Consider the following 15703-nt stretch of genomic DNA (forward strand, 5'->3'; position numbering starts at 1 on the left):
AAGCTTTACGCTTAGTAAGTTCATATGAAAATAATAAGCAATTACTACCACGCTTGTCAAGATAAAACACTATAATTGTACAATTACACATGTTCAGGTTAAGTTGTGTTATCAAGTTAAAGTTACTAAATCATTCATATCTGAAGCTAAAAAACTCCAAATTTAGTTTCGTTAATTTTCCTTGAAACTAGATCATATATCTTTCTCCCATAAAATTTCCAGAATTTTTGGTTTAGCCAATTAGTACAGTTTATTCATTAAAGTTTCCCCTATTTTAGGGTATGACTACTCTGACCCCTGTGCACTACGAACTAAATTTCTCCCTGTACAGAATTTCAACTACCATTCTGTTTGTGTCCCTTAAGAATAGACTCAATAAGAAATCCATGCATGTAAGGTATTACTCTTAATAATTTTTGTACAATTTATGGTGAATTTCTAAAGTCAGCAAGGGATCTCGAATTTATTCTGACACTGTCTCACAAAAATTATAATATCACATAATATATAATTCTTTTTCTCCCCCTATTTCTTTTATATGAAAATAGACTCATTAATCTTTAATTCTATTATTTTTTTTAAATTTAATTCAACTTACACAATTTTTGGTAAATTTTCAAAGTCATGCACTGCTGCTGTTCAACACTATTTTACTACTAAAGTTCACTTTTACAAATTCACTTAATCCATTCCATTTTACCGAGGTTCGCTCAAATATCGAGCATATTGCTCATAAATTCAAATAAACATATACTTGCACTTGTTCATCACATAATCACTTTCTCATGTATCTTCATTTAATCGATTTCCCATTGAACTCATCGGAATAATAACAGATACACAATTGCCTGCACATTTTCCCATTTCCACACTTGTAGCCGAAGCTATTTGGTACGCATAGTAGCCTGCACTTAGTACTACACATGCGACCAATAATCTGGTACACGTAGTAGCCTGTACTTAGTACTACACATGTGATCACAGTTTTCGGGTACGCATAGTAGCCTGCACTTAGTACTACACATGCGACCAATTATCCGGTACACATAGTAGCCTGCACTTAGTACTACACACGTGACCTCACAATAGTTCATTTGTATTGTTTCTATTCTGAAGGTTCAACCGGGAAATTCCTCACTTTTCAACATTTTACTAAATTGTCTGTAATCAATTTAAATTCATAACTTACATCAAATAACCATTTGATAGGCAGCCACATTTCATATGATATCAAAATATAATAACATAAAAAGAATCGATAGATTATTTATGTACGAACTTACTCGAACTGTCGATCTCACTATCCATAGTACCAATTGTCCATTCATAGTATAATAAGACACAACTCAAATATCAAATCAGCTTTTAAGAATTTACGTAACATATATCACATATTTCATATATCACGTGTCATGTATCATCATTTTCTTGCATTTCATGTAACATTCTTTCACGTCATATTTCCACATCATAAACACCATTCCATCCACTTTTCCAATATATTAAATCATACAATATATGCAATAATAGTAAGAAATATAATTCAAACATAACATTGCATTATTATTATCATACGAACTTACCTAAATCCAGAAACGGTAATTTACCATTTTAGTCCATAACCTTGTATTTTCTCGATTTAAGCCCGAATCTCGATTTCCTTCATAATCGAGCTTGGAAGCTTGGAAACCCTAGCCATGGAGTCTCCCTTGGTATACATGTTCATGGTGAAGAAGATGAACAAAATTGGCTTTTAATTTTGTATTTTAATTCATTTTACCCCTAAATGACCAAAATGTCCTTTTTACTAAACTTTCCAAAAAATTCCATCCATGTCCAATTTTTGTCCATAAACTTAGAAATTGGTCAAATTGCTATTTAAGACCTCCTAATTAATATTTCAAAGCAATTTCATACTAGAAACTTCTAGAATACAAGTTTTGCAACTTATTCAATTTAGTCCCTAACTTCAAATTAAGTACTTTATGCATAGAATTTCTTCACGAAATTTTCACACAATCATGCAATCATATCATAGACCTCAAAATAATCATAAAATAATTATTTCTATCTTGAATTTGTGGTCACAAAACTACTATTCTGATTAGGCCCTAATTCGAGATATTACAATATCGGCACAAAGTCATTGATAACAAAATAATTGGCTTTAAGCCATCGATAGCTGTATCATGTTAGGCACATAGCCATCAGCGACGGTAATATAGTCGGCACACGGCCTCGGGTAAATATGATCGACATAGAGACGTCAATGATCATATACTGGGCTTAAAAGCCACCGATAGATCCACGGTTGTCAAGCAACCATGCGATCCTCAATCGGTGGATCCACAGTCGTCAAGCAACCATGTGATCCTCAATTTCTTCCTCCATTTCATAATCCCCACCCATGTGCAACATAACATTATATGAATGTAGCAAATATACACACGTCATACAAAATCATACAAGTCACAGTCACAATAGTCCAATCACAGTCATACATTCTCAGTCAAAACATAGCCAAACCAATCAAATTGTATTATCAATGAGTCATATACCCTAGAGGGGCAGAACGGTCTTTTTACCTATTAGGGGTATTTTAGTCATTTCACCCTACAAGGGCATTTTGGTAAATCTACAAACCAAGGGTGTTTCAATAATTTTTGAAAGTCAATGGTATTTCTGTAATTTTGTAAATCAGGGGTATTTCTGTAATTTTACAAATTAAGGGTATTTCGATAATTTCACAAATTAAGGGTATTTTGGTAATTTCACAAATTAGGGGTATTTTGGTAATTTTACAAATTAGGGGTATTTTGGTAATTTTTCTAATTGAGGGTATTTTTGTAATTTTGTAAACCAAAGGTATTCAATAATTTTGTAAACTAAGGGCATTTCAGTAATTCTACCCTACAGGGGCATTTCAGTAATTCTATCCTACAGGGGCATTTCAGTAATACTAGCTTACAGATATGAGATTCACATAGTACAATCCAATTTTTATTCTACAATCATATAATTTATCCACTTGGGCTCATGGGCCCACATGGCCTATCGTGGCCCAAAACAAACTAAGCCCATGAGAGCACTCATGATGGCCTCAACCATCACGTCAAAGCTCCCACACGTGTGCTAGCACGCTCGTGTGGCTGCCATCATCGTGTGACCGGCATTTCGGCATTTGCCGTTCTACATCCAGAGTAGTGCGAAATACAAACCTGTTTATGAGAACGCGCCGAAGTCCACGATCACTAACCTTGCCACATCCTGCACTAAGTCTTAATCACTTTTTCCCTGTCCAACTCATATGGTTTGCTCTATTTAAAACCGGCTTCTTGCCAATTCTCATGTTAGCTTCCCGATGTGGGATTACTTTCAACCATTAGGAAAATTCCTGATTTTTTTATGACCACTTCAACCACAGAGTTCCCATCCAACTCCACCTCCTACACAGCTCAAATAGCAAAATAAATACCCCATTGTGCATCCCAAGACTTGAACCTTAGACCTTATAGTTACACAACACGCCACCTTGCCACTACACCACAAGGTTCTTTCTGTGTCATATTTTATCCCCAATTACTTATAAGGCATATGTGCTAACGTCCAGATTCTTTTAAAAGAAAAACCAAAATAAATTGCAAGAGCCAAGACTTGAACCCAGGCTCCCTTGCAACCTTAATGACGCCACAACCACTAGACCACATGTTTTCTTGTGTCATTATTTACCACAATAATTTGAAAAGCCTTCATCCAAGCACCCAGGATTTTATTCACTTAAAACCAAAATTTTTGCTAAAGCCCAGGTTTGAACCCAAGATTTCTCCAACATTTCTCAGGGCCATTTACCACCAAAGCAGACATTTAATTGTGTCATTTCCTTGTACAATTAAATGCTTATATACAACCTCCTTATGGACCCATACACAAGGCCCAATACTTCTAAGCCCAAATTCGGGGTGCTACAATTCTACCTCCTTAAAGAAATTTCATCCTCGAAATTTTCAATTATCTGAACAAGCGCTTAGCTCAATCTACACCACAACGCTCCCGCTGTGCACTCTAGTTCCAAACTACACTAATACACTTTTAACTTAATCTCAAAACTTCTCACACCCAACCAAACATCTAACCACAAAAGCAAACAGATATTTACCACACATGCATACAATTTCTATATTCAAACATCACATCCAAACAAAACACACCTGACTTAAAAGAAACTGTGCAATCGCGAACCCGGTGCTCCTTAGACCCGATCTGAGACACGCTCTTGACTTCCTCCAGCATTCACTCAGATGGCGCCTTTTGCAATGCTCGCAAGTCGGAAGGTTCGAACACGTCTTAACGTTTTTCACAGAATGAGGTTCCTGCTTCAGAGAACTGTGATCCCTCTTCCTGCTGCACTCCAAGCGCCTAGCCTGAAGTGTTTCACCATACACCTTAACTCTTACCTCGAACACTTCTTCTAGCACTTCCCTTACCAACCGGGTCAGTGCCTCCGTACCAAGCTCTAAGTTATTATTACCTGAAGTTGGCAGACTTACCTTGACTACAGTTTCCTGAACCATCTCATGTTCCAAGGAGACGGGCGACTCCTCGCGACCTTGCTTGCCTTCAGAATCCATCACAGTACTGTTGCTAACCAAAAAAAAAATCTGATTTCCAGAACATACACTAAATAAATACAAAATCTAACTTTAAGTACAGTCTAACAGATAACTTACGGATTTGGCACCGGAGACTCGGTAACCATACTTTCAGAAAAATATTCAGAAAAACATTTCAAATACTTCAAATCTTTTCAAACCTTTTTGAAATAATTCTTTCGGAAATCTAATTTTAAAACCCATTCTATAGTCCAGTTTTGTAACCTAGCTCTGATACCACTAAATGTAACACCCCAAACCCGGCCTAGAAGTTAGGCCTGAATCTAGTATGTCACATTGAAGTGTTTTTCGAAAACCATGTTCTCATTGAAAACCCTTCTTACTATTTAATACCTCTAGCCATTTTAAAACTTGTGAAACGTTAATTCCCTTAAAACCTTACTTGCTGCGGAAGCTTAATTTTAAACAGTTGCGGAAACGTGATATTTTGAAAAGCAATTGTTGTTTTGGAAAACCGCGTCCTACTTCTAACAAATATTAAGCATACTAAATAAATTTCACAAATAAAAAGTTAAGAAAATAAAGAGGCCTTAATACAACCCAAATCAAAAACCAAAGTGCTTAACTAAAAAAACAAAATAGAAAAAAATGTGCAGTTGTGAGGTCGTCTCCGAGTCCCTCTGCGACATTGATCCACCTAACGCTGGGGATTACCTGCACAGTTAATAAACAAGGTGAGTTTACAAAAACTCAGTGTGTAATCCCCTTACAAGAGTAACGGTCAGTATACCAAAACAGAAATAGAAATAGAAACAGTCTGGCTAGAGCCCATTAACAGAAATAGTACAGTCCAGTTCAGAGCATACGTGGGCCAAAGCATATTATAATAACATTTGGGTCATAGCCCATAACAGAATCAGTTGGGCCTAGCCCAAACTAATAACAAAACATAATGTGTGAATGTATGGATGCATGTTATCCCATCCAACCCTGCACTTGCCTCCGTCCAACCTTGCACTACCTGTGGGGAATAACTCACCCACGCCATCCCAACACTTACAATGTTAGCACCGGTTGCAGCATTAACCAAAATCGCAGTAAAACTGCTAGCAATATGTGTGGCTTAAAGCCATTATTATGATAATACGATCGAATAAAGCCATCGATAACAAATCGGTATATAGCCATCAATATCATATCGGCACAAAGCCATCGATAACAGAATAATTGGCTTTAAGCCATAGGTAGTTGTATCATGTTAGGTACATAGCCATCAGCAACGATAATATAGTCGGCACACAAATTCGGGTAAATATGATCGACACAAAGTCATCAATAATCATATATTTGGCTTAAAAGCCACCGGTGGATCCACGGTCGTCAAGCAACCATGAAATCCTCAATTTTTTCCTCCGTTTCATAATCTCCACCCATGTGCAACATAATATTTTATGAATGCAACAAATATACACACGGCATACAAAATCATACAAGTCACAGTCACAACAGTACAATCACAGTTATACATTCTCAATCAAAACATAATCAAATCAATCAAATTTTATTATCAGTGAGTCATGTACCTTAGAGGGTAGAACGGTCTTTTTACTTATTAGGGGTATTTTAGTCATTTCACCCTACAATGGTGTTTTGGTAAATCTATAAACCAAGGGTATTTCAGTAATTTTTAAAAGTCAATGGTATTTTTTTAATTTTTTAAATTAGGGGTATTTCTATAATTTTCCAAATCAAGGGTATTTCGATAATTTTCCAAATCAGAGGTATTTTGGTAATTTTACAAATCGAGGGTATTTCAGTAATTTCACAAATCAGGGGTATTTTGGTAATTTTTCTAATCAAGGGTATTTTGGTAATTTTGTAAACCAAAGGTATTCAGTAATTTTGTAAAATAAGGGTATTTCAGTAATTTTACCCTACAGGGGCATTTCAATAATTCTATCCTATAGGGGCATTTTAGTAATTCTACCCTATAGGGGTATTTCAGTAATACTAGCCTACAGATATGAGATTCACATAGTCCAATCCAATAGTTACTACACAATCATACAATTTATCCACTTGGGCCCATAGGCCCATCTCGGCCCAAAGTAACCTAAGCCCATGAGAGCACTCATGATGGCCTCAACCATCACGTCAAAGCTCCCACATGTGCGCTCGCACGTTCGTGTGGCTACCATTATCGTGTGACCGGCATTTTGGCATTCTGGCATTTGCCGTTCTACTGCTAAAGTAGTGCGAAATACACACCTGTTTATGAGAACGTGCCGAAGTCCACGATCACTAACCTTGCCACATCCTGCACTGAGTCTTAATCACCTTTTTCCCCTCCAACTAATCTGGTTCGCTTTATTTAAAGCCAGCTTCTTGCCAATTCTCATGTTAGCTTCTCGATGTGGGATTACTTTCAACCATTAGGAAAATTTCTTATTTTTTTATAACCACTTCAACCACAGAGTTCCAGTCCAACTCCACCTCCTACACAGCTCAAATAGAAAAATAAATACCCCATTACACATCCCAAGACTTGAACCTTAGACCTCACAGTTACACAACATGCCACCTTGCTACCACAGCACAAGGCTCTTTCTGTGTCATATTTTATCCTCAATTAATTATTAGGCATATGTGCTAACATCCAGATTCCTTTAAAAGAAAAACCAAAATAAATTGCAAGAGCCAAGACTTGAATCCAGGCTCCCTTGCAACCTTAATGACACCACAACAACTAGACCACATGCTTTTTTGTGTCATTATTTACCACAATAATTTAAAAGGCCATCATCTAAGCACCCAGGGTTTTATTCACTTAAAACCAATATTTTTGCAAAAGCTGATGTTTGAACCCAAGATTTCTCCAACACTTCTCAGGGAAATTTACCACCAAAGCAGACATTTAATTGTGTCATTTCCTTGTACAATTAAATGCTTATATACAACCTCCTTACGGACCCATACACAAGGCCCAATACTTCTAGGCCCAAATTCGGGGCACTACAGATAAGATTGAATTTAATTATTATAAATCAAGATTTGACTCGAGCGGAGGATAACTAAAGAAAGGGGAAAATAGCGTATTAATCCCTGTGAGTCAACCGTTAGCAAATATTAAGTTCATAGTGTAGTAATATATATTTATGCTTGTCCCTTTATGATTATGTTATTCTTTTCTAGTTAATGGTATATAGGTGGAATTTCATTAGTCACTTATATATTATTAAAATTTCAAATTAAGTACAAATGGAAAATAAATTTTTGATGATGGTAATTATTGTGATTGCACATTATTGAAATGAAAGTTACAGATTTTTAGTATGTGTACAGAAATAAGAAGTGCCTCTGAATGATGGATTTATTGATATTACAATTTTAACTATAATGCTCGGTTGAAAGTGGTAAACAGTTAGGATACGATTGGCATGCCAATAGGTTTAGAACGCGCGCTTGTATGGGATTGCACTTTGGTGCCTCTGTTTGCACTCTGGTGCCTTTGTTTGCACTTTGGTGCTTATGTTACGCATCTTTGATACCTCTAATGTAGTGTAGTTACCCTAGTATCAGAGTCAAGTTGTTATAGTTCATCAAAATATGTATTAATTGGCTTAAAACTTATTTATTTGCTCAATTCTATGGAATGTTTAAATTGCTACTATATGATAAATAGCACTATGAAATGCTTATGTATAAATGTTGACAAGTACAATTTGGTTAGTTCTTTTGAAAAGTATCAATTATGTTATATTTGACTATATACTAATACGGTGTGATCTTGTATTCGGTTATCAAGAATTAGAAATTCATCCTCTTGGTTATCTATTTTGTTTAAACTAAGTTGATATTGAATTATGAATGATTTGGAGGTGATATGTTTAGATGAATATGGAGATGTTAAGTGATGAAATTGAATAATTAATGATTGTGTGCTTAAAAGTTGTATGTAACAATATTGAAACTAAGGGAAAGTTTATAGTTACATGTATGAAACGCAAGCTTTGTAAATGTGATATTGGTGACAGAGTTATGAATTTAAATATCAACGAATGATATGTTTTGAATTGAACTACCGTGCTTTATGAATCGCTTAGTTGAAAGTTTTGGTGCTGGCATTATGTGATTTTGGAAACAATTGTCAGGTTTAGAAATTTAATTCTCTTTTAGTATTTGTTTATGGAATGAGGTATGTTGGTTTGAATATTTAGCTATGGACTTACTAAGCTTCCTAAGCTTACCTATTTTATTTTTGTTTCTATAGTTAATGTTTTGCGGGATGGTTTGGTCGGATCAACTTTAGCGCCATACTATCCAGACTCTCTTCGGTAGCTTTTGTCTGTGAGTCAACTTGGTTGTGGCATGTATATAGGGTTTGTTGTAATTAAAGTTAACATGTTATTTTATTGGTATTTATATATATGTAAGGCCATGTTTAGTAAGTTATGTGTTTTGTTGGTACCAGTGTGGTATGGTAATGATTATGCCTTTGTCTAGGCATTATTTTGATTTAGAACTCTTAATGATGTTTGAAAGGTGTTATGGCCTATTTAGTAGGTGATACATGGTATTGGTCATGTTATATTTGCTTATGGTTTATGTTTGATATTAGGAAATAGTTACATGATGGTTAATTGAATAACTGTAACATCCCGAATTAGGGCCTAGTCAGAACAGTGTTTCGGGACCACAAGTATGACACAGTAAAATTTATTTTTATTACATTTTTATGGTCTAAAATTTCACGGGATGATTTCGTGAAAATTTCGTTCGAAAATTTTGACATTTGGGCACACAATTTGGTCAAAAGGACTAAATTGTAAAAAGTGCAAAACTTGAGTTCTAGAAGCTAAAGGTGTCTAATTGCTATGAAATTTTAAATTGGAGGTCCTTAAATGGTAGTTAGACCATTGGTTAATTGTTTGGACAAAAATGGACATGAAATAGGTGAAATAGAATATTTTTAAGTTAGGGGCAGTTTGGTCATTTGGTAATTAAAATAATAAAAAGGGAAAATAAAAGCCAAATTTATGCTCATCTTCAACCTTTGGCCAAAATTTTCATGAAATCCATGGCTAGGGTTTTGTTAAAGCTTTCCAAGCTCAATAGTAAGTCCGTTCTTGCCCCATTTTTAATGATTTTTACGTTTTTGAAATCCTCGTAACAAGATCTAGCTATTTCTACCATTTATTTAAGCTAGTGTTGATGTTTGAAAATTTACCCATGTGCTACATATGTGTATTTTTATGTGTAAGAGAGGAACATGAATGTTTGTTATGTGTTAAACGACTTTTACTAAGTAGTTTCGGTGAAAACGCTAAAAAGGACTAAATTGTAAAAGTTATAAAATTTATCATAAAAGTGTGATTTAGTGGAAACTGTGGGCTGCTATAGTTATTAAATTGATTTGGCTAGGCTTAAAGTACAAAGAAATTGAATAAATTTCATTTTACGAGCCTCGGGGCTAAATTGCAAATATGTGAAAGTTTAGGGGTAAAAATGTAAATTTGTAAAAGTATGATTTTTGGGTCAATTTGATTAATTTGAGTAATAAATAAGTTATATTTTAATGTTAAATCAAGAAAATCGAGATTCAGATTTAAATCGGGAAAGTACGAGATTATGGACTAAAATGGAATAATTAGTTGTGCTCGAATTCGAGGTAAGTTCGTATGATAATAATAATGCAATTTTATGTTTGAATTATATTCCTTACTATCATTGCATTATACTGTATGATTTAATATATTGGAAAAATTAATGGAATGGTGTATATGATGTGGAAATATGACATGGAAGAATATCACATGAAATGCAAGAAAATGATGATACATGACAAGTGATATATGAAAATGTGATATATGTTATGTAAATTATTAAAAGCTTATTTGCTATTTAAGTTATGCCTTATTATGCTATGAATTGGCAATTGGTACTATTGTAAGCATGAATGATATTATGGTCGCTATCCATGATGTCATGAGCAAGTGTAATATAGGTGCAATGTGCAAGTGAGAAAAACCCCATTTGAACCTTAGGAATAGTTTAGAATACAAGTGATATGTCACTAGGAATTAAGAAGTTCAAACTCGTTGAGTGGTCTGGGTTCGTGATATATGTGGCATCTGAGCTCGTTGAATGGTTCGAGTTCATTATGGATGCGAGAATCCAAGCTCATTGAGTGGTCTAAGTTCATAATGGATGCGATATATGTGATTGAGTTCCGGGAAACGGTCTTGTGTGTCCTACCAGTGGCTAGGTAATCCTTCAGTGGTCGGATACCTGACAGCTTTTGTAAGCAGCCCGTGTAGTTATACCTTGATCGATAGCTTATATGAGCAAGCTCGTGAGTAGCTCTATTGCGAGCACTGCATGATATGAGGTAGCTTCGGCTATGTATGTTTATGTAGCACTTATGTGCAAGTTTCCACATATCCAATAGTATTCCGAGTGTTCAATGGGTAATGCAATGGATAATGTGATGAAAGACCCAAGGAGGGCATGTTAAAGAAGGTATGGTTATATGATATACTACGAGTGAGTACATGTATGTACGCTAAACTCATGAGCAATGCCTTGATGAAGAATGACTTTTGGTGAGAAAGATTATATATATGTATATATATGAACATATGATAAGTATGCAAAAAGGCTTGAATGATGAATAATCTTTATGGTTATGTTATTATGTCTTTGTGTAATTGAACATGGAATCCATGAAATGGTGAGTTCATGATTAGTTGAAAATCAACTTATGATAGTTATCATCATATTGCACTAAAACAGTTTTGGACAACAGCAGTATTTCGACTTTGAAAATCCATAAAAAATTGTGGAAGTGGAATCAGAGACTGAATAAGATATGAAATTAAAGCTTATTGAGTCTAGTTCACATAAAGGGAATGGTGTAAGCAAAAAGATATCTAAATTTTTGTAAGATAGGTCAGAGTGATTTGGGGCTTCCCTGTCTTAACTTTGGAAAATCATTAAAAATTGTACAAAAATAATTATGGATTAGAATTCAAAGGACCAAATTTCTAATGAGTCTATTTTCAATAGAAATAGACATGAACATTATCCAAATCCCGTACTATGAGATAATTAAGTTTTAGTAAAGAAAGGTCAAAGTTGTCAAATAGGAAAATAGGGGTAACTTTGAAGAATAAACTGTACTTATTGGCTAATTCATAAATTCTAGAAATTTTATGGTAAGAAGATATATGAGTCTAGTTTTAGGGAAAATTAGAGGATCTTAATTTGGAGTTCCATAGCTTTAGATATAAATAATTTAGCAGCTATGACTCGAGAAAACAACTTGACCAGAACTTAAGTAAATGTGTAATTATGATTGTATTACCTTGAGAAGCATGTTGACATATTGCTTATTATTTTCATATGGACTTATTAAGCTATAAAAATTACCCTCTCCTTTCCATTTCTTTTAGTGTTGTCAGGTTAGCTCGAGGTTGGAGATCGTCGGAGGCAGCATCACACTATCAAATTATCAAGTCGGGGTATTAATAAACCTTAAGTGTTTTCAAGTGAGTGGCATGTATAGAGACTTAGTACTCTATGATATGTGTTTCATGATTTGGGCAATTGACTTGGCTTATAATGATTCATTTGTATAGAGCCATGAGATATGGCTTATATTTGATCATTGGGTTGTAAACTTAATTGATTATGCATGACTATTTTGATGTCTTGATGATGGGCATGTTGTGATGGCTCGTTGTCGATGGATGTATGATATGGTATGCATATTTGATGGATGAACTTTGATCAATAGATGTGACCATATTCTTAGTATAAAGGTGTAAATTTAGAGTAAGTTAATGATGTTGATGAAGAATGAAATTGGTGTGGAATGCCTTAAAGAAACATGTAGATGTGAGTGTGTGATATGTGACATTAAGGATATGAATTAGACATGACTATGAATGCCAAATGATTAAGTTAAGAATATTAGCATGAAGATAACCATGGTATAAGGGTATAAGTGGTAATGAATATGGTTTCGTATGTCTAGACTTGTTATAAAATAAGTATGAGTAATACAAGTATGATGACATGCAAATGCTATGTTGGTGGCCTAATTGAAGATGTTTAATCATTGAATGGATGACATGTTATATGTCCTTGATATTGTATAAATGTGTGAGGGTTTATGGTTGACCAAGGCTTGGAAAATAGCCTAAGTGTTTGCACACGGGCAGAGACACGGCCATGTGTCTCAGCCGTATGGGAGACGCGGCCTTAGCACACGAGCGTGTGATTTGGCCGTGTGACTCTATTTCGTTGCTGATTGATAAACCATAATATATACATATTTTTACCCCATGCTTGACATATTTATGGATAATTTTTCCTTGGTTTCATTGAATTCGATGCTCCTAATCCTTTAAATTCATGTTTTATACTTAGGTGAGCATAGGAAGGCAAAAAGAGCAAGAAACAGGCCAAAAAGGGACAAATTGGGCCTAATTCAGTGTTTAACATGGCCTAGGCATTTTCACATGGGTACACCACACGCCCGTGTGTGACACACAGGCGGGCCATACGCCCATGTGTCATGGTCGTGTCGACATTAAACCAAGTTAGAATTGCACACGACCTGAACACCTTCACACGGGCATGCCATACGACCATGTCCCTGTCGAGCCCAAGTCTAATTCTACTCGGAAAAGGCTAATTTTGAGGGTTTTGAAGATTCCAAAGTCTATATAAACACCCTAGAAGAGGATTAAAAAGGACACAAAGAGTAGAAGGCAGAAAATACTCAAGGCTAGCCATCGGAATCAGCTTAGAAGCAAGATCTACTTCAAGACTGAAGATCTCCATTCAATTTCCTTAGAAATTCTTTGGGTTCTTTATGTTTTATTATTTTCCCAATTTTGAGATGTTTTTCGTTATTATGAACTATACTCCCTAAATACCTAAGGGAGATGAAACCTAAGATGGATCTTATTTACTATTTGAATTATATGATAAATTCTTGTTCTTGTTCTTAATTGTGAGTTCTAATTCTTGCTTTAATATTCCAGGATATTAATTCAAGTTTTGATGTGCTTAATCAGTGGAGCAAAAGTCTCTGTTTAAGAGTAGATCCTTCATAATTAAGTAGAGTTGCATGCAATCCTAGAGATAGGACGACATAAATCTGTCGGATTAGAGTCAAATCTAAAAAGGGAATCCATAGATCGAGTTAATGCGACAATAGGGGTTTTAATTAGAAAGAGATTTTGATTAATCAACCTAGAGTCAGTTGTTTTTAGTCTCGAGAGAGATAATAACATAAACTAGGGATTTCTACGGATTAAGTCAAGTGAATAAATCATTTAATTCAGAAGTAATAAGTGAAGTCCAAGTAGGTTCTTCCTTGGGTATTGTCTTCTCCATTGGTTTTCTAAAAAGTATTTTTCAACTTTAATCTCTGTCGTAATTTTAGTTAATTAGATAATTAGTTTTAGTTTTAAAACATCCTTTAATTCTTAGGCTAGATAATAAAAAGATAGTAATTACTAGTACTTTTAGTCCTCGTGGATACGATATTCCCGGTCTCACCATAGCTATACTACTGTTGGATAGGTACGTTTGCCTTAGTCGAATTTTTAGTTAGTTTCACGACCATCAAGTTTTTGGCACCATTGCCGGGGATTAAGATATTAGGAAGGCTTGATTTTTATTACTTTAGCCATTTTTACTTTTATTGCAATTTACTTTTTAATTTTAGTTTGATTTTTCTTTTCTAAATTTTTCTTTTTAATTGCTTTTGGCAGATGTCTCTAGTTTATGACTAGGAGGAACCTGTCAGGACCTTTGCTTTTTGACAGTGAGATCGAGAGCACAACTCGCAGAAACTGAAGAAAATAAGGCGAAGTCTACAATACATAGAGGATGAGCGAGAGGGCGATATTCACACTAATACTGAGGAGATGGCTGAAAATCAGAATAATCTGCCACCTCCTGTGGTCGCTGCAAATCCAGTAGATAAGAAACCCGTTTCTCAACTATGTATGATTATGGTAAACCTACTTTAACAGGAACTGAATCGAGTATAGTTAGACCTGCTGTTGCTGCAAATAGTTTTGAACTAAAACCTAACACGATTCAAATGATACAACAGTTTGTTCAGTTTGATGGTTTGTAGGACGAGTATCCAAACACTCATTTAGCAAATTTTCTGGAATTCTGTGACACCTTTAAGATTAATGGTGTTTCTGACGATGCCATTCGCCTTCGATTATTTCCCTTTTCATTAAGAAATAAGGCTAAACAGTGGTTGAACTTGTTACAGCGAGGATCAATCACCACTTGGGAGCAAATGACTGAAAAAGTTTTACTTAAATATTTTCCGCCGACTAAAACGGCTAAATTAAGGAATGATATCTCTTTTTTTGTGCAGATGGATTTAGAAACACTTTATGATGCATGGGAGAGATACAAAGATTTATTGAGAAGGTGCCCTTACCATGGGTTACCTCTATGGCTGTAGGTTCAGACATTTTACAATGGTGTGAACCCTCAACAAGACAACTGATCGATACAACTGCCAGTGGAACTTTAAACCACAAAACACCCAAAGAGGCTTATGAATTTATTGAAAAAATGTCACTGAATAACTATCAATGGCAAGTCATGAGAACGAAGCCGAAAAAAGTAGCTGGTGTTTTCAACCTCGACGCAGTCACTATGCTATCTAACTAGGTAGAACTTTTAAATAAAAAGATTGATGGTTTGTATGGTTCTACTCAGGTACATCCAGTGATGAGGTGTGATTCAAGCGGAGGAGGAGTACACAACACAGATTATCCATCCTTCAACCCTAACACCAAGGAAGAACAAGTCCACTATATGGGTAGTAATTCTAGACCTTAAAATAACCCATATAGTAACACCTATAATGCAGGTTAGAGGAACCATCCCAATTTCTCGTGGGGAGGTCAGGGAAATCAAAGGCCACAACATCCTCCAGGTTTTCAACAACTACCTTACCAATAAGAGAAGAAACCGAACCTTGAAGAGATGCTCACAAAATTCATCTCGATATCAGAAACTCATTTTCAGAATACCAAAACAAAGCTTAA

The 15703-nt window shown here is 35.1% G+C and overlaps 1 non-coding gene across 1 annotated transcript; it reads right to left on the reverse strand.

Moving 5' to 3' along the window:
• Positions 1-14988: 14988 nt before the first annotated feature.
• On the reverse strand, positions 14989-15095 carry LOC128292102 (small nucleolar RNA R71). The gene has a single exon (XR_008282087.1). It is a non-coding gene; the product is annotated as a small nucleolar RNA R71 (small nucleolar RNA).
• Between the last annotated feature and the right edge of the window lie 608 nt (positions 15096-15703).

Source organism: Gossypium arboreum, chromosome 4 (assembly GCF_025698485.1).
Source record: "Gossypium arboreum isolate Shixiya-1 chromosome 4, ASM2569848v2, whole genome shotgun sequence".
Taxonomy (NCBI): Eukaryota; Viridiplantae; Streptophyta; class Magnoliopsida; order Malvales; family Malvaceae; genus Gossypium; species Gossypium arboreum.